Source organism: Bufo bufo, chromosome 6 (genome assembly GCF_905171765.1).
Source record: "Bufo bufo chromosome 6, aBufBuf1.1, whole genome shotgun sequence".
In the NCBI taxonomy this organism is placed as follows: domain Eukaryota; kingdom Metazoa; phylum Chordata; class Amphibia; order Anura; family Bufonidae; genus Bufo; species Bufo bufo.
The window spans coordinates 401,784,043-401,811,191 of NC_053394.1; the positions used below are offsets into that span (position 1 = coordinate 401,784,043).

General features: G+C 46.3%; 1 protein-coding gene and 1 pseudogene across 1 annotated transcript in view; both read left to right on the forward strand.

Annotated features, from left to right (window-relative positions):
• Nucleotides 1–27,149, forward strand: part of LOC121004474 (zinc finger protein OZF-like) — a 543,049-nt gene that overhangs the window by 374,706 nt on the left and 141,194 nt on the right. The gene's annotated exons all lie outside the window — the stretch shown is intronic.
• On the forward strand, nt 10,385–27,108 carry LOC121004477 (annotated as a pseudogene).

Below are 27,149 nucleotides of genomic sequence, written 5' to 3' on the forward strand. Positions count from 1 at the left end.
TGATCTCATTGTCATTAAGTGTTTGTCTCCATAAACGATAAAAGCTGAAAGAGCATCAAGTATCTAGAAGAACCGTAGAATGACATTTATCTGTCACTGAGACTCCATGGCCTCATTACTAGTCCTACAGGGAAAACATATGATAGATACTTTGAGATTTTGGAGAGGTTACATTTGGGCCAAAGAGGTAAATTTGAGTGTTATCCGAGCAAAAGTCCTAGAGCTGTCATAGATGGAAGGTTTTGATGGAGAAGAGTAGGTTAGAGCCTTGAAGGACACCAACAAGGTGGTTTGCGAGTGGGGGACATTCAGTGTTCAGTTGGTGAGGCATGAGGAGATCCAGGAGAGAGACAAATCTGTAATGCCAAAGGGATGAAAGACTTGTGGCTGGAAGGAGCGGTGGACTTTGATGAGCGCCTGGATGGAGGAGCACAGAATAAAACACATCAAGTATCGTCAGCAGTCAAAGATTTCATCTGCAGCATAATTGTTATGGCTTCTAATCAGTCATAAAACAGAATATTACAGTAAAGGGGTTATGTGAGACTAAATCAGACCCCCAGACATGGCTAACGAGCGGTGGTGATGATACCCTCCTGGTCTCCACTGCTGGATTCAGTCTGTTCGGTTCCTCTGTGCTGACATCAACATCCTCCAACGAGGGGACATCTGACTGCTGCAGCCAATCAGAGGCCACAGCGGTGACCTGCTCCCCTCCTGTGTGACGTTCTTCTCCTCTCGCTCTAATATTGGAATCACTTCCATGTATCATCATTACCTTCACGCAGAGAAAGCTTCATTCCAACAACTGCTTCTTAGGTCGGTATTTTTTTGTCAGTCCGTGTACTTGAGTAACTTGACCTAACGACACCTTCAGCTGATCTGGCTCCAGTCCAAATAGACACCTTTTATCAGGTCCCACACTTGATGCCTATGTCATGGTGAATCACCTGTGTCCCTTAGGACAAAGTATTAGGCTGGATCGGCGTTGGTCACTTACTGTACCCCGGAGCTTCACGTGTTGTGCCGGTGATCAGCGCATGCGTGGATTTGGGAACTCGCTGGAGTTGATGGTCACATCGCCAGAACACAGAGTCTCTCCCAGGATGAAAACAAGTCTACTGCGCATCCGCCGATGTGTAATCCGGGATATAAGTGGGAGGTGGAAGAGGAAAAAACAAAAGGGCCATAAACCCCGGAGTTATGATGTACGATATATCTCCTGGAGAATGAATAGCAGATGAGCACACACAGCTCTGCTACACACACATCCCAGGACTGGATTACATGGCTGTATACACATTGCACACATATAGCCCTGATACAAGAACATTACCGTGTTCTGCTAAATGCACATTAACACCTTGAGGACCTTGGACAAGATAGCTGGTCCTAACTTGCAGGTACTTAACGCACTAGGACAATCTCCCCCTGCAGTTAAACTGTCACTGTGAGTAAACACACAGTTGATAAGAACTGAGCTACTTGTAATTCTCCTTCTCTAGTGCTGAGGAGCAGTGATGGCCAGTTCGCAGTGTACGCCCGCGAACACATGCAATCTGCCATCTTAACTGACAAGTCCGGCGAGGCACAGGTAAGTCCTTACCTGTGCCTGTGCGCGAGCCGGTCTGAAATGAAATGCGGTCGGTTTTCGGAACTGCCTGCTCCCGGAGACCGCATTTCATTTCAGACCGGCTCGCGCACAGGCACAGGTAAGGACTTACCTGTGCCTCGCCGGACTTGTCAGTTAAGATTAAACAGTGAGAAGGCCGTGGCGCTACTGGAGCGCCGCTGCCTTCTCAAACAGCTGATCGGTGGGGGTCCTGGGTGTCGGACCCCCGCCAATCAGAAGCTGATGATCTATCCAGAGGATAGATCATCAGTTAAAACAAAGTGCAGAACCCCTTTGGTCATGTGACCCTCTAACTCCTCCCACACAGGATCACATGGTCATGACTTCATCACAGGTCTTTTACCTCCCCCAGAAACACATTCTTCAGCCTGCCTCCTCCCACACAGGATCACATAGTCATGACGTCATCACAGGTCCTTTACCTCCCCCAGCAACACAGTCTTCAGCCTGACTCCTCCCACACAGGATCACATGGTCATGACGTCATCACAGGTCCTTTACCTCCCCCAGCAACACAGTCTTCAGCCTGACTCCTCCCACACAGGATCACATGGTCATGACATCACCGCAGGTCCTTTAGCCCACTACTCTTTTCCAGCTCTGGTGGAGGTATGTGTACATTTACCTTCCCTGTCTGTCAGGATTAGGCCTCGTTCACACAGTCAGTATTTGGTTAATGATTTTTATTGGGGTAAACATAGAAACATAGAAACATAGAATGTGTCGGCAGATAAGAACCATTTAGCCCATCTAGTCTGCCCAATATACTGAATACTATGGATAGCCCCCGGCCCTATCTTATATGAAGGATGGCCTTATGCCTATCCCATGCATGCTTAAACCCCTTCACTGTATTTGCAGCTACCACTTCTGCAGGAAGGCTATTCAATGCATCCACTACTCTCTCAGTAAAGTAATACTTCCTTATATCACTTTTAAACCTTTGCCCCTCTAATTTAAAACTGTGTCCTCTTGTGGTAGTTTTTCTTCTTTTAAATATGCTCTCTTCCATTACCGAGTTGATTCCCTTTATGTATTTAAAAGTTTCTATCATATCCCCTCTGTCTCTTCTTTCTTCCAAGCTTTACATGTTAAGGTCCTTTAATCTTTCCTGGTAAGTTTTATCCTGCAATCCGTGTACTAGTTTAGTAGCTCTTCTCTGAACTCTCTCCAAAGTATCAATATCCTTCTGGAGATATGGTCTCCAGTACTGCGCACAATACTCCAAGTGAGGTCTCACTAGTGCTCTGTACAGCGGCATAAGCACAGGGTAATGCCTAGAATGTATGGGCTCCTCTGAGGTTTAGGTCATGCTCCACCCAGCTTTCCACAAGCCTAATAGTGCAGCTTCTATCTCTTACTCGGTACAGAACTTTGTATGATCATCAATGTATACTATTTTCTGTAAGTGTGATATCCTCGTGATTAGTCCTAGAGATGTTCTTCTAATTGACCTGTGATTTATGTGACTGTTGCGATGCTTGTGATCTGTCGTGATTTTATGGCCCATCCAGATCCTTAGCTTTGTTTGTTTACCTACATATGGCATCTCTTCTCATGTGCCTTACTTCAGTGATTAATTGATTAATGAGCTAAATTACCCCTAGTTCTCTGATCACACTTTCTATCAACATAGACAGTCTTAGGGGAAGCAGGGGTTGGCATGAGCCAAAAGCGCCATCTTTGCCTGAGCGCCATCTTTGCCTGAGGGCTTGACAGTTATTCATGGCAGTTAGACAGGGCAGGAGACGGAGATGCTGTGTGCACTACTCTAACAATGTTACACACAGCACAGGTATGCTACGATCTTGTCTCACTCAGGCTCTGGCTGCTCTTCTCATCACTATGGCTGTCTACTTTCAAATTCAACCACACCTTTCACCCTCTGTCCCTTCTCTCCACATCAGTCCCTCCCTCCTTCCCTCACCCTTGTTAAGTTTCCATATACTTCATACCCTCATACATTACACTGACCCATCTTCCTCCACGGTGCAGCATACAAAACACCAATATAAATCTCTCAACCACTTGCTGTCTCTTTCTGTTCTCCTGCTACTAGCTGCAGGGGATATCTCATCAAATCCTGGCCCTCCCTCTGTTGCTAACTTCTCCTCTGACACACACAGAAACCCCAAACATCTGATTAATGTTCACTGCACATCCTCTCCAGTCTCTTTTACCTGCGCACTCTGGATCGCACGGTCGGTTCGTAGCAAATTACCCACAATCCACGATTACTTTCACAGTCTCTGAACTTGCTAGCCCTTACAGAAGCCTGGCTTCAACCCTCTGACAAGGCTTCCCCTACTGCCCTATCCTATGGTGGACTTCACTTCTCCCATACCCCCAGACCTGATGACAGGCAAAGTGCAGGAGTAGGCATACTACTTCCTCCACAGTGCACATTTCAGGTCATTCCCCCTCTACCCTCTCTCACATTCCCTTCTTTTGAGGTTCACACCATCAGACTCTTCCATCCATTCCCTCTGAGAGTTGCGGTTGTCTATCGTCCCCCAGGCTCCCCCACCAAATTCTGGATCACTTTGCAGCTTGGCTTCCTCACTTCCTATCTTCTGAATCACCAACTCGTATTGTGGGTGATTTTAATATCGCCATTAATGATCCCATCTCCCCATCAGCTGCTCACTTTCTCTCTTTAACCTCCTCTCTTGGCCTATCACAACTTACTTCCTCTGCCACTGTCACGGATGGTGTTGCAGCAAACAATAAGTAACAAATAAAGATCCGACTGACTTGATTCCAAACTAAGGAACAAAAGAGTGAGCCCTATTAAAGCCCTAGAGCTCTCCCTCACTGCTCAGCCCATGCAAAGATCTCAATGATAGAAGGTTGCATGTCCACGTACCTCGACTGAGTAACACCTGAAAACCCTATAATAGTGAGGGGACACGACCACCGGCTCCCTGCACTTAATACGGAGGGAGTCAGGGTCACCTAGAATCAAGCCAACAGGAAAACACCAATACAGAAATAGACTTATCTTGAGGAACCAGCAGTACCAACTTCAAGCAGTGAACCCAATCCAAGAAGTAGTATAAACCGCAAAGTGAGGCAGTATGGGAGGAGATATATAGGGAGGCAATCACTTCTAATAGATGACAGCTGGGAGAGGGAGGAGAGATGTCAAAGCGAAAGCAAAACAAAAGAACATCATGCAGGAGGTACTGAAGAACGTCTGTCAGAACTTCTCAGAGATCTGGCGGTGACAGCCACGCATGAACAGGGCAATATACTTGATCTAGTCTTCTTCTGTCACTGCTCAGTCTCAAACTTTAGTAGCTTATCCTTCCCACTTTCTGACCACAATCTTCTTTCATTTACCATAAAGACCTCTCACTTTTTTCTCATGGCAATCCTACTTTTCACACTTACAGAAACCTACACACCATTAATTGCCAGCAACTTATTAACACCCTACAACTAGCTCTTACCCCAATCACTTCCCTCCCTTGTCCAGACTTGGCTGCCAATCATTACAACCAGACCCTCAAAACCACCCTAGATGAAGTTTCTCCAATATCAATCCGTCCCTCCTGACACAGAACACGGCAACCCTGGCACACATCTGAAACACGTTTTCTCCAGCGCTGCTCAAGATTTGCAGAACGCTTATGGAGAAAATCGCAAATATCAGCAGACTTCCTCCATAATAAATTTATGCTCAAAACATATAATTCGGCTCTCAACATTGCCAAACAAAAGTACTTCACCTCTCTCATCTCCTCACTCTCAAATAACACAAAACGACTTTTTGACACTTTTCACTCCCTTCTAAGCACTAAAGTTCCAGAACCTGTCACTGACCTCTGCGCTGATGGCATGGCTACTTACTTCAGAGACAAGATTGGCAGTATCCAGGAGGAAATAATCTCCCAGTCCCCAAATAATTTCAATCCTCCTCCCTCCAATTCCTCCACATGCTCTCTCTCCTCTATTGACCCTATAACAGAGGAAGAAGTTTCCAGTCTTCTCTCTTCTTCTCGACCCACGACCTGCAGCAGTGATCCTATTCCATCACACCTCCTCCAGTCCCTCTCCCCGGCTGTAATCACTCACCTAACTACAACTTTTAACCTCTCTCTCTTCTGGTATCTTTCCCTTCAAACACTCTATTATAACCCCACTACTAAAGAAACCATCTCTTGACCCGACCTGTGCTGCTAACTACCGACCTGTTTCTAACCTCCCCTTCATCTCTAAACTCCTTGAACATCTTATCTACTCTCGCTTAATAAGCCATCTCTCTGCAAACTCTCTTCTTGACCCCTTACAATCTGCCTTCCGCCCTGTTCACTCTACAGAAACTGCCCTTACTAAAGTGTCTAACGATCTCCTAGCAGCAAAAAGAATCAGTGACTATTCGCTATTGATTCTGCTGGATCTCTCTGCAGCGTTTGATACCGTAGACCATAAACTCCTCACCATGCTCCACTGAATTGGCCTTAAGGACACTGCTCTCTCTTGGTTCTCTTCCTATCTCTCTGGCCGCTCCTTTAGTGTATCATTTGCTGGCTCTTCTTCTCCTCTTCCTCTTGATGTTGGAGTTCCTCAGGGCTCAGTACGAGGTCCTCTACTCTTCTCCCTCTATACAGCCCCCATCGAACAGACTATTAGTAGATTTGGCTTTCGATACCATCTCTATGCTGACGACACCCAACTATACACTTCATCCCCTGACATCACCCCTGCTTTAGGCTACGTCTACACGACGACATTTTTTTTTCCGCGCAACATTTTGTTGCACTAATGTCGCGTGACAATTTTTATAATGGCAGTCTATGGTGTCTCACTGCAACATGTGACATGCTGCGACTGCGACGCAACAGTTGCAGAAAATCCATTCGAGATGGATTTTTCTGCGACTGTTGCGTCGCAGTCGCAGCATGTTGCATGTTGCAGTGCGACACCATAGACTGCCATTATAAAAATTGTCGCATGACATTAGTGCAACAAAATGTTGCGCTACAAATGTTGCAGTGTAGTTGTGCCCTATCTGTCGTGCGACTTATGTCATCGTATAGACGTAGCCTTACTCCAAAACACCAGTAATTGTCTGGCAGCTGTCTCTAACATCATGTCCTCTCTGTATCTAAAACTGAACCTCTCAAAAACTGAACTTCTTGTCATTCCCCCATCTACTAACTCACCTAAACTTGACATTTCAGTTTCTGTCTGCAGCACTATCATAACTCCTGTGCAACATGCCCGCTGTCTTGGGGCCACATTTGACTCCAATCTCTCCATTGTTGCCCATATTCAATCACGTACACGCTCTTGTCGTCTGCACCTCAAGAATATCGCCAGAATCCGCCCTTTTCTTACGGTGGAAACGGCAAAAACTCTTGTTGTTGCCTTTTCATTCTCTGCGGCAGTGACATGCTGTATAATCATCTGGAGGTCGTTTTGAATAACCCCCCTGTTGGGTATGGACCCCTTAATTGTTTTACATTCACCACTGTTTGTGGGACTTTGTTTGCACTGGATTTGGGGAAAGAAACTGGAAAGCACACAGGCTTGTTCAGTGATAGAGTTGGTCAGAAAATAGGCGCAAAAGTTTAAAAACTTCTGAATTAATATTAAAACTCAAAACAGTCAAAAATGCCTCCAAAACAGGTGCAAAATCAGTTGGTAAATGAGACTTCTAAAATAAGACAGTCGGAAGCAGGCTTTTTACTCATGAAAACAGGCGCAGACACTATAGTAAATGTGCCCCAATGAGGCTCAGGATGGGTGATAAATCTGGAGAACCCTTTAGACCAGTGTTCCTGAACTCCAGTCCTCAGGGCCCACCTGCCGGTCATGTTTTCATATTTTCCTTAGTATTGAGCAGGTGATATAATTAGTGTCCATGCATCAGGTGTTCATTCTGTGGGATATTCTCAAGTCATGACCGGCAGGTGGGCCCTGAGGACTGGAGGTGAGGAACATTGCTTTACACGGTCTAGTCTAACCTTACATCACCTATTTAATGCCAAAACTATGGTGCAAAACCGTGCCTCTTAAAGGATAACTGTCACATTTTGACCCTAATTTCAATTTTCATATATGTAGTTACTAATAACATGATATTCCAGAATCAGTTACTATTAGACTGACTTCCCCCATATTTAAAGAGGACCTTTCACCAGAATAAAACATCTAAACTGACTATACAGACGTGTAGAGCGGCGCCCAGGGATCCCCCTGCACTTACTGTTATCCCCGGGCGCCGCTCCGTTCTCCCGGTATAGCCTCCGGTATCTTCATAGTTAGGCTCCACCCAGTTGAGCCTGCCGGGGTCTCCTTCTCCCAGGCTGTAGCGCTGGCCAATCGCAGCGCTCAGCTCATAGCCTGAGAGTTTTTTTTTTCTCTCAGGCTATGAGCTGAGCGCTGTGATTGGCCAGCGCTACAGCCTGGGAGAAGGAGACCCCGGCAGGCTCAACTGGGTGGAGCCTAACTATGAAGATACCGGAGGCTATACCGGGAGAACGGAGCGGCGCCCGGGGATAATAGTAAGTCCAGGGGGGTCCCTGGGCGCCGCTCTACATGTCTGTATAGTTAGTTTAGATGTTTTATTCTGGTGAAAGGTCCTCTTTAATAAGATTCAGCCCTTAGCAACCAGTCTGCATAAAACGGCAATTTCCCTATTCAGTTAAGATGGCTGCCACTGCCCTCGCCCTGAGGCTAATCCCGCCTGCCCTCACTACCCACAATGCATTGAGCTCCTCACATGCACTAGCCAGTAACAATAGCCCCCCAAAAGTGTCAGTAACCAGAGCTCTCCCCCCTAAAGGGTTAATCTCCTGCAGCACAAAGGGGTCCTCTTACCACATGTTGCTTTCATTTATACACTGAGCAGACGGCAGATCTCCCTTCCCTGTTGTGCGCTGCTTCAACTCTGCATTCTCCAGCTCTGCTGAGTGAGGGAGCGTCTGCCAAGTGCAGGGACAGGGAGAAGTGCACACAGCCCAGGCACTGTTATCAGCTGCTGGGGAGGACCTGGCTTTAATCATTTACACACAGTCCCTGGCTGTCAGTAATCTGACCTTGCACGCAGCCTGCGTCTGCGTCCTCCGTCCTTCAACAGATAGACGGACCATGCCTAGCAACTCTATTTTATGCACAGGTAAAAGTAGGCAGTACAGGGAACAAAAATGTGGAATTAAGGGGTAATTGAATACACAGTGAAAAGTTGAAATAGGGCCACCAAGGAGATATTAATTACCACAATCCAATACAAAAATAAAATAAAAATATGACAGTTATCCTTTAACCCGTGTGCCCTTTCCTATGAAGTCACGTCCATTTTCCACAAAGACAAACCCCCTCAGTGGATTAATTTTCTGGCTTACATTTTTGCCATAGTTTATGTGATTGGATTTCCCAGCATAAAAAAAAAATGTCAGTCAAGTGTGTGAAATGCCCCGATCCTTCCATGGATCCCTTTAGTCTTTTCACATCGCTGCAGTGACACCATTGGTCACAGAACTGATACCAGTATGTATGAACAGGTCAAGAAAGGGGCCATCAGCCCGAGTTATGCCTCATTCACACGTCAGTGTTCGGTCAGTGATTTTCATTAGTGATTTTGAGCCAAAACCAGGCACGGCTTTAAACACAGAACAGCTGCAGATCCTTCCCTTATTACCTTATGTCTGTGGAGGCTTCAATCCTGGTTTTGGCTCATAATCACTGACCAAAACATTGACGTGTGAATGAGGCTTTATTGTGGAGTCCTGAGATGTAGACACATTGACCACTACCAGGTTCCGTTGATTGCTGATGTTTCCACCTTGAGTTCCTTGTATTACTGAATATCTACCATACTATCTATATTTGCTTTTAACTCCTGTTTCTGCGTCCAGCAAACTACGGATCTGCAAAATGCGGATGCAGTCTGTGTGCCATTTTATTGCAGACTCAACTTCCATTAGTCCGCACTTTGCAGAAAAGTATAGGACATGCTCTATCTATTGCGTAATGGACATACGGATGCGGAAAACACATGGAAGCATGTATTCAAAGTACTATCTCCCGTGATATCTTCTCTTAATACCTCCAGTAATTGTATTTTACATGGGATTTTGTAGGATTTTTACATCATCTCACAGAATTTTCATTCAGGTTCCTACAATTTAGGATCTGCTCAGTGGATATCTTCTATATAAGATCCTTCTCCTGATTGACGCATCAAGGATGGATAGGGACAGGGACAAGATGGCGGAGAGTATAATAAATCTCACCCTAGAGATCCTCTTCTGGCTTACTGGAGAGGTGAGAGATTCTGATGATGTCACATTACATCATCTTATCTATGTTACTAACAGATGGACATGACTGGAGAGGTGAGGGACTCTGGAGATGTATGGAGTGATATTTATTACTGTGTCTCTCCATAACCAGGACTACACAGTAGTGAAGAAGACCTCTAGTGAGCGCTGTCAGGCCCCTGTGTCTGAAGGATGGGGAAGAATCCTGAGCCCAATCATGGGGCCTCCATCTCACCCCCTGATACATGAGGAAATCAATAGAGAGAAGATCCTGGAACTTGCCAACAAGATGATTGAGCTGCTGACTGGAGAGGTGACACTGCTGGGAATGCTGGGACATTATACAGGAACGCTATGAAGGGATCTGGGTGATGACTGTATCATTGTGTTGTCAGGTTCCTATAAGGTGTCAGGATGTCACCATCTATTTCTCTATGGAGGAGTGGGAGTTTTTGGAAGGACACAAAGATCTGTACAAGGACGTCATGATGGAGGATCACCAGCTGCTTACATCACCAGGTAATAGACTGTATTACTGTGAATTCTAAGACCTAGGAATAAATAGGCTTAACAAGGCTTTTTTGCATAAAATGTTTACTAAACTATGATAAAACATGTATACAAAAGATAACATACAGAGTAAAGTACCTGTCACCAAAGCTGCGGACAAAACGACCCAGCTCTCCATCAACAAGATTCCAACATGGCACCACGTCCATACCCATATGATGCAAATTAAAGTGGTAGTAGCAAGACACATCTTACCCTGATGATGTATTTAATGGCTCTAACCTAGTTGTTACATGCTAGTATTTTTTATACCTTCCTGGCCTCTCCTAACGGTCTTCACCACTGAAATACCTTGACACGTACCCAAATACACACAGCATCTCATTATTTGTATGTATAGATTGTCAATACTGAATTTGTATAGAATCTTCAATTAGATATGTAATATAATCTGTTCAGCAGCTATACATTCACCCATTGAGCCAAAATGCTATTTCATGTGTGGAAATCCTCACATAATAATAATCTACAACATAAACTGACATGAGGTGTGGAAATAAAATCTACAACTTGTCAATTTATGGTCAGTCCACTATGAATTTGATTCTTTATAATACATTGGGTGAAATCCATGTTCTGTGTGCAGTGGAGAATCTGCAGCGTACCATGTAGAATTTGGTGTGGAAATGTTCAGGATTTACTGTGGATTTCACCCCCTACATTGCAAGGTGAAATCCACAGCAGATATCCTCTACATAATTTGACATTCTGCGGATTTAAAATCTGGATGTCAGGTCAGATTCCAGAGCTTTCCACCGAGTGCCTATTTCTTCATCGTCTGTTGTTAGCGAAAGTATACGAGCAGTTTTGAGACTGAAGAACCAGCGGCTCTTAGACTTATATAAAGTTCCTGTGTGCTAACAGAATACAGAACGTGGAGACATATACAGTCGTGGCCAAAAGTTTTGAGAATTACATAAATATTGGAAATTGGAAAAGTTGCTGCTTAAGTTTTTATAATAGAAATTTGCATATACTCCAGAATGTTATGAAGAGTGATCAGATGAATTGCATAGTTCTTCTTTGCCATAAAAATTAACTTAATCCCAAAAAAACCTTTCCACTGCATTTCATTGCTGTCATTAAAGGACCTGCTGAGATCATTTCAGTAATCGTCTTGTTAACTCAGGTGAGAATGTTGACGAGCACAAGGCTGGAGATCATTATGTCAGGCTGATTGGGTTAAAATGGCAGACTTGACATGTTAAAAGGAGGGTGATGCTTGAAATCATTGTTCTTCCATTGTTAACCATGGTGACCTGCAAAGAAACGCGTTCAGCCATCATTGCGTTGCAAAAAAATGGCTTCACAGGCAAGGATATTGTGGCTACTAAGTTTGCACCTCAATCAACAATTTATAGGATCATCAAGAACTTCAAGGAAAGAGGTTCAATTCTTGTTAAGAAGGCTTCAGGGCGTCCAAGAAAGTCCAGCAAGCGCCAGGATCGTCTCCTAAAGAGGATTCAGCTGCGGGATCGAAGTTCCACCAGTGCAGAGCTTGCTCAGGAATGGCAGCAGTCAGGTGTGAGCGCATCTGCACGCACAGTGAGGCGAAGACTTTTGGAAGATGGCGTGGTGTCAAGAAGGCCAGCAAAGAAGTCACTTCTCTCCAAAAAAAAACATCAGGGACAGATTGATCTTCTGCAGAAAGTAGGGTGAATGGACTGCTGAGGACTGGGGCAAAGTCATATTCTCCGATGAAGCCTCTTTCCGATTGTTTGAGGCATCTGGAAAAAGGCTTGTCCGGAGAAGAAAAGGTGAGCGCTACCATCAGTCCTGTGTCATGCCAACAGTAAAGCATCCTGAGACCATTCATGTGTGGGGTTGCTTCTCATCCAAGGGAGTGGGCTCACTCACAATTTTGCCCAAAAGCACAGCCATGAATAAAGAATGGTACCAAAACACCCTCCAACAGCAACTTCTTCCAACAATCCAACAACAGTTTGGTGAAGAGCAATGCATTTTCCAGCACGATGGAGCACCGTGCCATAAGGCAAAAGTGATAACTAAGTTGCTCGGGGACCAAAACGTTGACATTTTAGGTCCATGGCCTGGAAACTCCCCAGATCTTAATCCCATTGAGAACTTGTGGTCAATCCTCAAGAGGCGGGTGGACAAACAAAAACCCACAAATTCTGACAAACTCCAAGAAGTGATTATGAATGAATGGGTTGCTATCAGTCAGGAATTGGCCCAGAAGTTGATTGAAGGCATGCCCAGTCGAATTGCAGAGGTCCTGAAAAAGAAGGGCCAACACTGCAAATACTGACTCTTTGTATAAATGTCATATAATTGTCGATAAAAGCCTTTGAAATGTATGAAGTGCGTGTAATTATATTTCACTACATTACAGAAACAACTGAAACAAAGATCTAAAAGCAGTTTAGCAGCAAACTTTGTGAAAACGAATATTTTTGTCATTCTCAAAACTTTAGGCCACGACTGTACACAAATAAGAGGAGGAGGATGGAAGGTAAGAGCTATGAGTGTCAGGATTGGTATCCACCAGGTTCTAGAAGAAAGAGACCTAGATAAAAGATAATCATTAACACATAACAATCTTAACGGCAAGCATCAAAAACAAGTTTTCCGTGGAGCCTCCCCAACGGCACTGACAGGAGGATATCCCTGCCCCCTGGACAGGAAACAACACTGGAGCTACATATTAAAAAGGCCTCCTTTCCTTACCTAAGCCAATGTTATGAAGATTTTGCATGACCTTGCTGTTTCCCCTGCATGGGAGGGTCGCTGCAGAGATCGGTGGCTCCCTTCTCCAATCTTAGGCATAAGCCCTTCATTGGAAGGCAGCCCCGGGCTTCTTACCCATTCTCCGGCATTCTCCAAGGCAGGAGGAGGTCCGAGAGTAGAGGTGACGTCAGAAAGTAGCGGTGTAGCATTCGTCGTGACATCACGTGTGTGCGTGACCGTCGCCGTGTCCAGGGCACGCTGGGGGCCAGAATTTTAAATATTCTAAGCACTACCTGGAGGATAGTGTGATTTCCTGCTCCAACATGTCGGCTTCTCAAGAGGATGCGGCCCGCAACCCTGTGGATCCTGGTTCCAGCGCCCTCAGCCCAGTAAACCTCCTCTCCTGTATACCTGTGTAGATAAAATTTGGGATGTGGAGCTCTCCTCTCTTTTACAAGTACACTGATGGGTCTGGTGGTGGAGGTTAATAGAGATATAAATTACTAGCCCCTTTTTTAAAATCAGATATTTATTTTTTTAGGGCAGAGAAACCTCCACTACCAGGAGACAGGGTGGGGACTCAGGATGCAAGAAGTGTGCTATATACAGAAAGTCCTTTGTCTCCAAATAAAAAATCTGAAGAATCTCCCTCCTTTCTGAGCTCCATGAGGGATATAATTACAGAGGAAGTAAATGCGGCGGTGGAATCAAGGCTAGCTGTCACAACCATGGTCATGGTCGTGACTCCTTGAGCCGCATGCAGTTGCCCGCTGTCTGGTTTTGTTGTCAACCACAAGTGAGGGCTGTTAGTAACTTGCCTCACGTGTGGTTGCCGCTGGCAACATAAGGTTGTTGGCAGTGGAGCAGCCTGAGCTGGTTGCTAGGCGGCTCGCTGTCCATGCATGCGGTTGCCTCTGGCAACGTGTGTTTTTATGTGTACACTTTCTTTGTTTGGTGTGCACGGGATTAACTTGTATGTACACTTCCCCTTTAAGTGGCTACTTTACCTTGCCTGGTGTTGGAAGGGTTAACTCCCTTCCTAGTGTGTGTCTGTGTGGGTGTGGCTGCTTGGGCTATTTAGCTTCCGCTGGATGCCTGACTCTGAGGGGTACTCCAGCCATACCTTATGCTGGAGTCATCCTCCTGGTCTTATACCATCTATCCAGTGAGGGCCACCCTTGTGGTCATAGACGTTAAGATGTTAAGTTTATGTTCTTGTGTTGTCTCACCTTTTTGCAGCTATGGTTTCCTGGGTTCCTGTGTGATGTGTGTTGTGTGCTGTGACCTTTTTATGTTGGTGTGGACATCAGCACTTGTACATGGGTTCCAGGCTGTGTGTCTGTGGCAGGTAAGTGTGGTACTGGTTTCACTTACCTGCCATTGCCATATGCTGTATATGTTCCCCTTACCTTGCAGCCTGGCCAGTGAGACTCCTGTTCGTCCGTGTTGAGGAGGAACAGGTCGTCTTACCCTTCTCCTAGTTCAGGGATTCCTTGAGGGCTAGTAGGGACCCGAGGTTCCGGAGTATGAGCCCTCCTACCATCTGGGTTGGCTCATACGGATAGGAGTTAGGGTCAGTATTGGGGACGCATTAGGAGGTGACCTGCTCCCTGATCCTGTCGTCCTGGCCTAGCAGCTTCCCATTATCCCAATTCCTATAACATCGCACAGTTGAGGGTTTCCCCCACTCTCAGCCGTGACAGTATGACCACAATGGCTCCTTACGTGGATACCTTAGAAAGAGGGTGCAGCATGTATCGCCATCTGTTGATGGGGTGCATGCGCGTTCTCCGGAGGGAGAGCGTTATGGGGGTTTTCACCGTTAACGGTGCGGTGAGTGGTTTTTCCCCGCCATTCGTTTTCACCGTTGTCTGTATTGGTGTCCCCTTGTCCCTCTCTATGTTTATATCTCTGGTCGTCTGCTGGCAGCATTCTGTTGGTGTTCCAGCTGTGTGCTGGTTGGGAGTGGCTGTTGGCAGCGACCTGGAGTGGGAACGTGACTTGAGTTTGACGCTTTTCATTCCCCACCCCCTCTCCCATTGTTTGTTGGGCCCCACCAACTTTCCCCTTTTTTGGTTAGGGGGGGTTTTGAGGGGTGAGAGTGTCACAGCCTTCGGAAGAGGGCGCAGCCTGTGTCGTCTGCCCTTTTCTGACGCACATGCTTATCCTCCGGAGGGAGGGTGAAAGGAGGACCCTGTTACAGTGCAGTTCTCTGTAGCAGTGGTTGCAGTGTGTGTGAACTGGCACTTGTGTTTGGGTCTTCCCTCGTCCATGTCTCAGTGGTTCTCTCCCTTGTGTCGGTGTGGCTGGTTGCTCTCCTTGTTTTACTGGCTTTGGTGTATGCTGGTGGATTATGCATGCTGGCAGCGACTTGGGGTGAACCGTGTCTGAGAGTGGACGCAGTGATCAGTGCGGTCTCTCCGGGCTGTTTGTTGGCTGGCGCCCTGGTTCCTGTGTGTTGCTCCAGGGGCTGGCAACTGGTGCCCTGGTTCCTGTGTGTTGCTCCAGGAGCTGGCAGCAGTGCGGGGGAGATTAGCTTGCACTGACACTGATTCTGCTACCTTTTCCCTTCCCCCATCCCTGTTTTTGGGTTCCTCACTAGTTTCCCCTTTTTTTTTGGTGGGGGGCTTTGAGGGGTGGGAGTGTCACGACCATGGTCATGACTCCTTGAGCCGCATGCAGTTGCCCGCGGTCTGGTTTTGTTGTCAACCACAGGTGAGGGCTGTTAGTAACTTGCCTCACGTGTGGTTGCCGCTGGCAACATAAGGTTGTTGGCAGTGGAGCAGCCTGAGCTGGTTGCTAGGTGGCTCGCTGTCCATGCATGCAGTTGCCTCTGGCAATGTGTGTTTTTATGTGTGCACTTTCTATGTTTGGTGTGCACGGGATTAACTTGTATGTACACTTCCCCTTTAAGTGGCTACCTTACCTTGCCTGGTGTTGGAAGGGTTAACTCCCTTCCTAGTGTGTGTCTGTGTGGGTGTGGCTGCTTGGGCTATTTAGCTTCCGCTGGATGCCTGACTCTGAGGGGTACTCCAACCATACCTTGTGCTGGAGTCATCCTCCTGGTCGTATACCATCTATCCAGTGAGGCCCACCCTTGTGGTCATAGATGTTAAGATGTTAAGTTTATGTTCTTGTGTTGTCTCACCTTTTTGCAGCTATGGTTTCCTGGGTTCCTGTGTGATGTGTGTTGTGTGCTGTGTCCTTTTTATGTTGGTGTGGACATCAGCACTTGTACATGGGTTCCAGGCTGTGTGTCTGTGGCAGGTAAGTGTGGTACTGGTTTCACTTACCTGCCATTGCCATATGCTGTATATGCTCCCCTTACCTTGCAGCCTGGCCAGTGAGACTCCTGTTTGTCTGTGTTGAGGAGAAACAGGTCGTCTTACCCTTCGCCTAGTTCAGGGATTCCCTGAGGGCTAGTAGGGACCCGAGGTTCCGGAGTATGAGCCCTCCTACCATCTGGGTTGGCTCATACGGATAGGAGTTAGGGTCAGTATTAGGGACGCATTAGGAGGTGAGCTGCTCCCTGATCCTGTCGTCCTGGCCTAGCAGCTTCCCATTATCCCAATTCCTATAACATCGCACGGTTGAGGGTTTCCCCCACTCTCAGCCGTGACACTAGCTCCCTCATCTCCACAAGCTTCCACTTCTCATAAATCCCAGAGTTCCACAATCTGTATGTAAGACGTTGCCTACTATGTTATCTAGAGAGAACAAAGCAGTTCAGACAGTCAGACCACCTCTTTATCCAGTTCCAGGATCCGAATAAGGGTCTAGCATCCAAGAAGCATACAATCGCTCGGTCGATAAGAGACGCTATATCTCTTTGTTATACCAACAGGAATCTTGTTTCCCCAGCAGAACTCAAGGCCCACTCAACTCGGGCAATGTCAGCCTCCTGGGCAGAAAACGCCGCTATATCAATTGAACAGATCTGCAAAGCGGCTGCCTGGGCTAATCCTATGACCGTTTTTAAGCACTACAGGCGGGATGTGACCCATAATCAGTGTGATGGATTTCACCTCTTGTGCTCACTTGACGTCAACTACGTCGAGCTCACGAGACGCGGTATGGTCCCTGGTTACCAAGACGTGACGTTACGCCCTCCTGCAGGAGCATGCTGAGAGAGCCTTTTCACTGCCACAGTAATACAGCGCTTTCTCAGCCTGGGTAATCTGCCACCTGCTTCTTGTTTGTTATAAGCCCGGTTCGCTAACGGGATTATATAGGGTGAGAAACCAACCTGCGGTAGCTTATAGCTAGGCCGAAACACGGACGTGGAGATTCGTGATCGAGATACAAGACAGCACAAGATTAAATTATATATTTAATCGCCTTAAGGGCACACTAGATAACACACTGTACACAAAGAATATATACAGTGGTCTGAGGTTACAAATACAGGTAATATGGTACAAACAGGATTACACAGAGTTCAAGTCAGTTACCGGGTAGATGAATGTTCCTTTGGGTTACGGTTAGTCCTTTGCTGTATTCACATGGAGGGCAGTGATGTCAGCTGGTTGCCGGTCCCTCTAAACACATGGCACGATGTGACCCTCCTTCAGAAAAAAAAAAAAAGAGACGCCCGCTTGCTTGCACAAGCCTTTTAAACTGTAGCCGACCCCTTCTCTGGGAAGGGTCCACTCCTTCTCTTCTTGGCTGGCATTAAATGTCCCACAGAACCTTTTAGGGTTCATAGCTTCAGACTAGAACGTCACAGGGGGATTGTTCCGGGACCAACAGATCCGCCTGGGTTTCGGCTACAAGTAGAGTCCAAACATGGTACCATTATTTGGTTTCTGTGGGGAGATATGTATATCTCCCTTTCCTGGCATCCCACCACCAAACTAAGACCATGGGCATGTTCATCGTGGCCACCGGGACACAAATATGTATCCGGTTTGCGCCTTATAAATTGCCGGTTCCAGGCTGTCTGCTAGATTTGATTGAACTGGGGAATGGCTTTGACCCCCTGCAGGATCCATGCTGTCTGAATGGGGTGTGAAATTGCAAACAAAGGTGGCCATATGGCTGGGGCTTTGAAGCAGGGCCCTCCTGTGGCGTTCACTACCTCTGCTATATTTCAGCAAATGGTGGGTGTGGGGACATGAAATAATAATCCATATTCCTCCTTTGGGCATAGAACTCTTTCTGCAGTAGTCCCTCCCTAAAATATGTTCTTATCTGTTAATTCTCCTGTCAGTGCCGTTGGGGAGGCTAATGGAAAATCCAATTACCGGTAAGAGTAATTAACCCTTTCTCATCCGTTTCATTTTGGGACACAGGCTTGACCTTGGGTATAGCTGTTGCCGCTAGGAGGCGGACACTAAGCACAAATGTGTGAGCTCCTCCCCTTCAGCTATACCCTTTCTGCAGGGAGTAAGCTAAATCAGTTTTACCTTAGTGTCTGTAGGAGGCGGACTTCCCTGCGTTGCAGGTCTGCTGACTTTTTTTGTTTTCTCTTTTTTTCCTTTTTTTCTAGCGGGAGTTTCAGGTAGTCCTAAAAGCTGCCTGCACTCCCACCCAGGAAAAGGGAGACCAGGGGATCCCCCAAGCCCTCTGCTCCTTCTGATTCTCCAGAAGCAAAGGAGGACCAGAGGTTCCTAAAAGGCACTGTATGCCGCCAGCTTTCAGATCATCACAGTCATACACTGCAAGTCTCCCCTGTTCTGGTGTAGCGTCCCTCCCCAAGGGGCCGCACGCTGAAGGTGGTGATCTGGCTGGAGCCAGGGGGGCAGAAGACGCCGGACAGGTGAGTATAAGAGAAAAAAATAAGATAGAAATTGCCCCCAAGTGCTCGTCTCCTTCAAGCACCCTCACCCATTTCAGGTTACCTGGTCCCCATAAAGCTGGGCCCCTCCAGGAGAGAGACGAGGGGCAGCAGGGCTTGGTGCGCGGTGTCTGTTTTCTTTTATTGTCCAGCGGGACTGGGGCCCCGGCTTCTTTGTGACCTTCTCCCATTTGGTCCCCCCGCATTTTCCTATTCCCTGGCCGGCGTCTCGGTGCGGCCGTGGCTGCAGCGGTATGTGCTCCTGTGAGCAAGGGGGGGCAGATGCAGAGGCTAGTGGGCTGGAGTCTTTTTGGGGGCAGGGCAGGAGTTTTCCCCGCTCCGACGCCGGCAGCTGGGAAGAATCTGATGTTTGTTGCTGTCCCCGCCCACTTCCAGTTTTTAAAGGCACCTGCGGAGGGACGCTGACAGGCTCCTCTGGACATGCTGCGTGGAGGGACACAGGCTGGGTAAGCACTGTTTTTACCTTCCTACAGGGTTTTATGGGCAGATAATTTGCGTCAGGGTCTTGAAACGGGAGTTCCTTCTGGGGAACTGGCCGATTTGGCCCTGCAGCTCTATCATGCCAGTGCGTATATTTGTGAGGCCTCTTTGGACGAGGACAGGCTTATGGCTCGTTCGTTAGCCCTGTTGGTGGCTATTCGCCTTACCCTATGGCTTTCCTGCTGGGTGGCAGATAATGCTTCAAAGCGGACCCTGACGGCCCTCCCCTTTACCAGCAGCAGACTGTTTGGTAAGCACCTGGATGAGATCATTTCGGACGCTACGGGTGGTTAGAGCACTCATTTACCAGAGAACAGGGTGCGGTTTAATATGTCAAAGAAGCAGAAGCCTTTTTTTTTCGCCCCTTTCAGAGTTTTTCCAGCCCTAAGAGGTCGGCCGACAAGTCATTCCCGGATCAGAAGCGCAAGCCTTCCTTCAAGCTTCACCCTTCCTTGAGTCCCCATCAACAGGGCTCAAAGTCCTATAACCCCAAGTCCTCCGCTGTATGACGGACTGCTTCCGGCGCCTTCCGTACGGGTGGCCGGCCGGCTCCATTTATTTGGGCATGTTTTGCTGGCTCACGTCTCGAATGCATTGGTGAGAGACGTGATTGCAGAGGGCTACAAACTGGAATTCAAGTCTCCCCTCTGTCCCAATTTATATTTTTTGTTTGTCGCCTCCGACCTCTCCCTCAGCCGAAGATTCCTTTTTTCAGGCGATTCGCACACTCTTGCGGCAGGGAGTGATTGTTCCGGTTCCTGCGCAAGACCGTTTTCGAGGGTTTTACTCCACTCTCTTTGTGATTCCCAAAAAAGAGGGGACAGTCCGTCCCGTTCTGGACCTCAACGCACTCAACTGCTTCCTTTGCATCTGCAGTTTCCGGATGGAGTCCCTGAGATTGGTCATTGCGTCCATGGAACCGGGGGAGTACCTATCCTCAGTAGACGTCAAGGACGCTTATCTTCACATGCCCATCTGCGTCAGTCATCAGATTTATCCGGTTCGCAGTGGGTCCATTTCACTACCAGTTTGTAGCCCTCCCGTTCGGCCTGGCTACGGCTCCCAGCGTCTTTACGAAGATTCTGGCTTCAGTCATGGCCCTGCTCTATGCCAGGGGGATTGTGGCGATCCCTTACTTAGACGACATCCTGGTAAAGGATCCGTCATTCCGGGTGACAGCGGACAGCCTGCGCATAGTCATGGACTCGCTGGAACACTTCGGATGGATCCTGAACAGACAGAAGTCCTGTCATTATCCATCGCAGCGGCTGACTTATCTGGGCAGGGTGCTCGACACATTTCAGGCCAAGATATTCTTGCCTCTGGAGAAGCTATTCGCTCTCCGTCTTCAGATTCTCCCCTTGTTGCAGCCATGTCCTATTCCCATTCGTCACTGCATGCAGGCTCTGGGTCTCATGGTCTTTGCCTTTGAAGCAGTTCCCTATGCTCAGTTCCATACCAAAACTCTTCAGCAAACCATTCTGTCCAGCTAGGACCATTCCCCAGCCTCTCTATATCGGCCCATGCGTCTCTCTGCCCTCAGATGGAGGCTGGCCTGCGATGTTGACATTGGACCGCTCTTTCCTTGTTCTCCAGTGGGCAATTTATCTCTCTCTGAGACATTGGACCGACCATCTCAGGGGACATCCGGTTCGGGATCAGTTCGACAACTCCACGGCTGTGGCGTACCTCAATCGCCAGGGTGGCACCCGAAGCCGGGCAGCCATGGGGGAGACATCTCTGATTCTCAGCCGGGTGGAGAGCCATGTTCCAGCACTGTCAGCAGTTCACATCCCCAACGTCAACAATTGGATTGCCGACTTCTTCAGCCGGGAGCGTCTCGATCCCGGCAAGTGGGCTCTTCACCCGCAGGTCTTTCAAACTATCTGTGAGCAGTGGGGTCGGCCGGACGTGTATCTCAAGGCCTCCTGCTTCAACAAAAAAGTCGAGGACTTGGAGTGCGACGCGCTGGAGATTCTGTGGAGTCTGTTCACGTTTCCTTACGTGTTCCCGCCTCTGCCTCTCATTCTGCATCTCCTCGGGAAGATCAGGTCCGAAGGACTGCCCGTCATTCTCGTGGCCCCCGATTGGCCACGCCGAGTGTGGCATGCGTCTCTGGTCACCTTTCTCGCCAACGAACCCTGGCGTTTTCCTCTTCGGGGGGACCTCCTGTCACAGGGGCCGATCTTCCACTCGAATTTAGGGTCGCTACATTTAATGACATGGCTTTTGAAGCCGCCGTACTAAAGGCTCGGGGGTTCTCGGATGCTGTGGTCCAGACCATGATTCGTGCCAGAAAGCCATCATTTTCCCGAATCTACTACCGAACCAGGAAGTCCTACTTTAGTTGGTGCAAGCGGCATCAGCTATCTCCCGCTCGGTTCTATTTGGAGCGACTATTGCCTTTCCTGCAGTCGGGCATGGACTTGGGGCTGGCTCTCAGCTCCCTCAAAGGTCGTGTTGGATCTCTCCATTCTTTTTCAGCGGAATTTAGCTTTGATTTCGGCGGTTCAGACTTTTCTGCAGGGGGTGGCGCATGCTGCGCCCCCTTTCCGTCCTTGCAGAAGCGCACCGCCTTAAGGACCGGGCTCCACCCTTCCGGATGACTGCTCATTCTGCTCGGACAGTGGGGGCCTCGTGGGTGGTGCATCACGGTGCTTTGGCCCTTCAGGTATGCAAGACGTTGACCTGGTCGTCTTTGCACACCTTTTCCAAGTTTTATAGGGTGCACACCTTAGCATCTGCTGACGCGGCTCTTGGGCGTAGAGTTTTGCAGACCAAGGTTCTCTGATTGGCAGGACGGTTTCTGGTTAGGCCCACCTCGGGAACTGCTCTGTAACATCCCAAGGTCAAGCCTGTGTCCCCCAATGAACCGAAGAGAAACAAATTTTATGGTAAGTACAAAAATCTAGTTATCACCTTCCAAATAAGAGATCACTGGGAAATATTTATCAAGGCTGTCTAAAAGAAAAACTGTCATTCTTCATGAGCGTATTTGGACAAAAAAGAGAGAAGGCGCTCATAGGGTAAATAAGTAAAATACTGTTTTCCCTTGTCTAGGGGAGGTAATGTGCTCACCTGTCACAGTTGCACCTAATTGGGTGCAACTACAATGGAGGATGAACAATAGTGGTGATTGGTTGGTGCTGACGGTCTTGTCCAAACACCCTTTGGTCGGGGCCAAACCGCCAATCGGGTGAGTGTAAGAGCTGAAGGTTTGCTGGACCAAGGAAGTCCAGGAGGAACGGACAAATAGAAGGGCGCAGGATCGCAACCAATGGTCAAAAAAATGATTTATTCAGAGACAACGCGTTTCGGGGTGCATGACCTCTTTATCAAGTCTGGTGGATCACAGAAGAGGCCATTCGCTCCCCAGCACATGGGGCGCCTGGTACGCTGTGAGCTCACAGCGTACCAGACGCCCCACGTGCTGGGGAGCGAACGGCCTCTTCTGTGATCCACCAGACTTGATAAAGGGGTCATGCACCCCGAAACGCGTTGTCTCTGAATAAATAATTTTTTTGACCATTGGTTGCGATTCTTCATGAGCAGAATAGGAAATGAAATCTACGTTGTAATTGGTTGCCATGGGTAACAAAAACTGTTTTTATGTTAGACAGTTTCTTCGGTCAATGAGACCCAAAGTTGGAGATTTGTCGCTATTGATTACAATGTTAGATCCTGATCCTGACCATGGCTTGGTTCCTGGCCATGCACCCATCTTGTACTTCGCTCCTTTACTGACTCCTCTGCTAATGCATTAGTGCTGCTACTTATCCATAATTATTCTGGAGGCTGTGTCCTGGAGGTCATACTGCAACAGAGTTCATATGGTTCATATGGTTCATCCCTTAGGCTCCACATCTCATTCTTGGCAGCCCCAATGGATTACGGCTTAAAGAGTACAAATTTCTGGTATTTGACCATAAAAGGAATCCATCGGACTCGGTGCCTCATATAAGGCCAGAATAGCATAAACATTAACCTCATTAAGCCATATTTCTCCAAGGTCACATAGAGGAAATCCCAGGGTACTCGATCAAATACCTTATCAGCGTCACACTGGAGGCCCCTGTATAGCTAACAATTTGGATTAAAGTTGTACTGTCCAGTTTGCCCACCTGTCTGTTATTTGGGGCTCTATGGTAACCTTCTAGCCAGAATTTTTAGAACTATAAAGTAAGTGTTTATCACCTCAAAAAGGCTAAATTCACTATTCCAGTTCCATTTTTTGTTTATTAGTAATCATATTCCTGCCATAATTCTGAACACCACTCATCTAGCTTTTAATAGTAGCTAGACAAAAATCTCCATCAGGGCCAGCTCTGGTTTTTGGTGGTATCACTTCCCCCACTACATTAAAGATTAGCTCTATTACCCCCCTACACTATATGTGGGGGTGGCATCTCAGGAGAACCCCCCTGAACTGTCTTTGTAGGGGTGGAGTCTCAGAAGCACCCCACCTTCACTGTCTGTAGGAGTGACAACTCAGGAGCACCTGATAAACCCGGTCTCAGCAGTGTTAAGTGTGGCCTACCAGGGGAATTGATTCTGAGGGTCCTCCCTCCATCTATACAATATTTGTTAAGGGGGTATTCCAGTTATACATGATAAAGGATAACTATTAGATCATGGGGGTTCTACTGCTGGGACCTCCACTGATCATGAGAATGAGTATATTACACCCTCAGAGACCCCCAAAATACATTCACTGCTAGATGCAAAGTCCTTATAATATAGTAGAGAAATATTGATAATGGTACAAATAAACAAAACTACCATATCAGACATGTAAATAGTGCCACTATATACTGCTCATATAATATTGTGATATTTTCCATCCATGTGCTATCTGAATTTTTGGTGGATAGCAAATGGACTAATTCATTTCTTTGGGTCTGCAAAAAGAAAAAAAAAGACATCCGTGGGCTCTTTGCATCCGTATGTCCGTTCTGCTAACTATAGAACATGTCCTATTCTTCTAAGCAAAAACAAAGTAGCCATTTCTATTGATTGAAGTGAAAAAATTGCAGAATACACTCGGAAGATATCTGTGTGGTTTGTGGTCCGAAATACGGATATGATGGAATTGCATAATCCTTAGACAGTGATCTGATTTGTCTCTATTGTCACAATCGGTTGAATATTGGATTTTGCTACATGACACACAATAAATATGCATTTTATATAGAAATGTTATAAATACTATGCTGTCAAATTAATTTTATTCTTTTCAGATGACTGTACCAGAATCTCAGATGGGCATGTGACATCTTCAGATTTTAAAACAGAGGATTATGCTATTAAACAAAATACAAGTGAAGAACATGCCATAATCCCAGGTGTACCCTCAGTTTTTCTCAGCAAAGATTCATCATGTGATTCTTTTAAATATATCCAATCTTCTGATTTATCACAGATTGCAAAGGAACAGAAAAGCCACAAAATGGGTGTTGAACATCAAGCAGAGAAGAAGCCGTTTTCATGTTTGGAATGTGGAAAATGTTTTAAACATAAATCTGCTGTTCTTATACATCAGAGAATTCACACAGGGGAGAAGCCATATTCATGTCCAGAATGTGGGAAATGTTTTACAGATAAATCACATCTTCTTAGACATGAGAGTAGTCACACAGGGGAGAAGCCATATTCATGTTCAGAGTGTGGGAAATATTTTTGCCAGAAATCAGATCTTGTTAGACATCAAATAGCACACACAGGGGAGAAGCTATTTTCATGCCCAGAATGTGAGAAATGCTTTACTCGTAAATCATGTCTTGAAAAGCATTTAAAAATTCACACAGGAGAGAAGCCATATTTATGCTCAGAATGTGGAAAATGTTTTACAGATAAGTCGAATCTTGTTATACATAAAAGAAGTCACACAGGAGAGAAACCGTATTCATGTACAGAGTGTGGAAAATATTTTATTCAGAAATGTGATCTTGTTAGACATCAAGTAACTCACATGAGGGAGAAGCCTTTTTCGTGTTCAGAATGTGGGAAATGTTTTACTCAGAAGTCAAACCTTGTTTGTCATCGAAAAACTCACAGAGGGGAAAAACCATTTTCATGTTCAGAATGTGAAAAATCTTTTACTTGTAAATCAAATCTTCTTAGTCATCATAAGAATCATACAGGGGAGAAGCCATATTCATGTTCAGAATGTGGGAAATGTTTTACAGCTAAGTCACATCTTCTTAGACATGAGAGGAGTCACACAGGGGAGAAGCCATATTCATGTTCAGAGTGTGGGAAATATTTTAGCCAGAAATCAGATCTCGTTAGACATCAAATAACACATACAGGGAAAAAGCCATTTTCATGTTCAGAATGTGGAAAATGTTTTACAAAAAAATCTGATCTTATTGCACATGGGAGAATTCACACAGGGGAGAAGCTATTTTCCTGCCCGGAATGTGAGAAATGCTTTACTCATAAATCATATCTTAAAAGGCATTTAAAAATTCACACAGGAGAGAAGCCATATTCATGCTCGGAATGTGGGAAATATTTTACAGATAAGTCGTATCTTGTTATACATAAAAGAAGTCACACAGGAGAGAAACCGTATTCATGTACAGAGTGTGGAAAATATTTTATCCAGAAATCTGATCTTGTTAGACATCAAGTAACTCACACGGGGAAGAAGCCTTTTTCGTGTTCAGAATGTGGGAAATGTTTTACTCAGAAGTCAACCCTTGTTTGTCATCGAAGAACTCACACTAGAGAGAAGAGACTTTCTTGTTCATAATGTGGAAAATGTTTCACAGATAAATCATATCTTGTTATACATCAGAGAATTCACACAGGGGAGAAGCCATATTTATGCTCAGAATGTGGCAAATGTTTTACTAATAAATCTTGTTAAACATCAGAAGAGTCATAAAGGGCAGAAACCATTTTGAGGTAATGTATGTGGAAAGTGTTTTAACCAAAAGCCAGCTCTTATTGCACATCAAAGATAAAATGTCCAGAAGGAAGAAAATGTTTCAGCGACAAATCACATTTTTAAAACTTAGGAAAGATTAAATGTCCAGAAGGAAGAAAATGTTTCAGCGACAAATCACATTTTTAAAACTTAGCTATTTTTATTGATGATTAGTACACAGAAAAAATGTAAACATAAAGTAAAGGTAAATGTCATTCAAGAGAAAGGGAAGGCAATTTACAGCATTACATGATGATTAAGGCTACGTTGACATCACCGTTAACCTTATCTGTCAGACTGCTGCGGCAGAAACAGAGTTCACCAGATCTGGCATTGCCCAATGCTGTTGTTCACCGCCGGACCCCACAGACTATAATGGCATCTGGTGAGGATCTGCTTTAGCTTTAGCCATGGGTGCCAGGTTTCAGGTGGACAAAAACCATTTCATGCAACATTTTGTGCTGGCTGGATCCCATTATAGACTACTGGGTCTGGAAGTGAGCATCAGTATCTGGAAACGCCAGATCCTGAGAACTTCAGCAGGCTGTTCTCTGCTGGATGAGGTTACTGATGATGTGAACATAGCCGAAGAAATGTCTGCAATTATAACTAATCCTCTGTTATCAATAAAACTAATAGACTCCATATAATGCAGCTGTAGATCCACCATGTGCATAGAATATTTCACATTAAGATCTCAAGACTTGTTACTCCTTAATAAACATTTTACTTTTAAACACATCCTTGTGGTTTCTCTACCCTTTAGATTTGAAGATAATA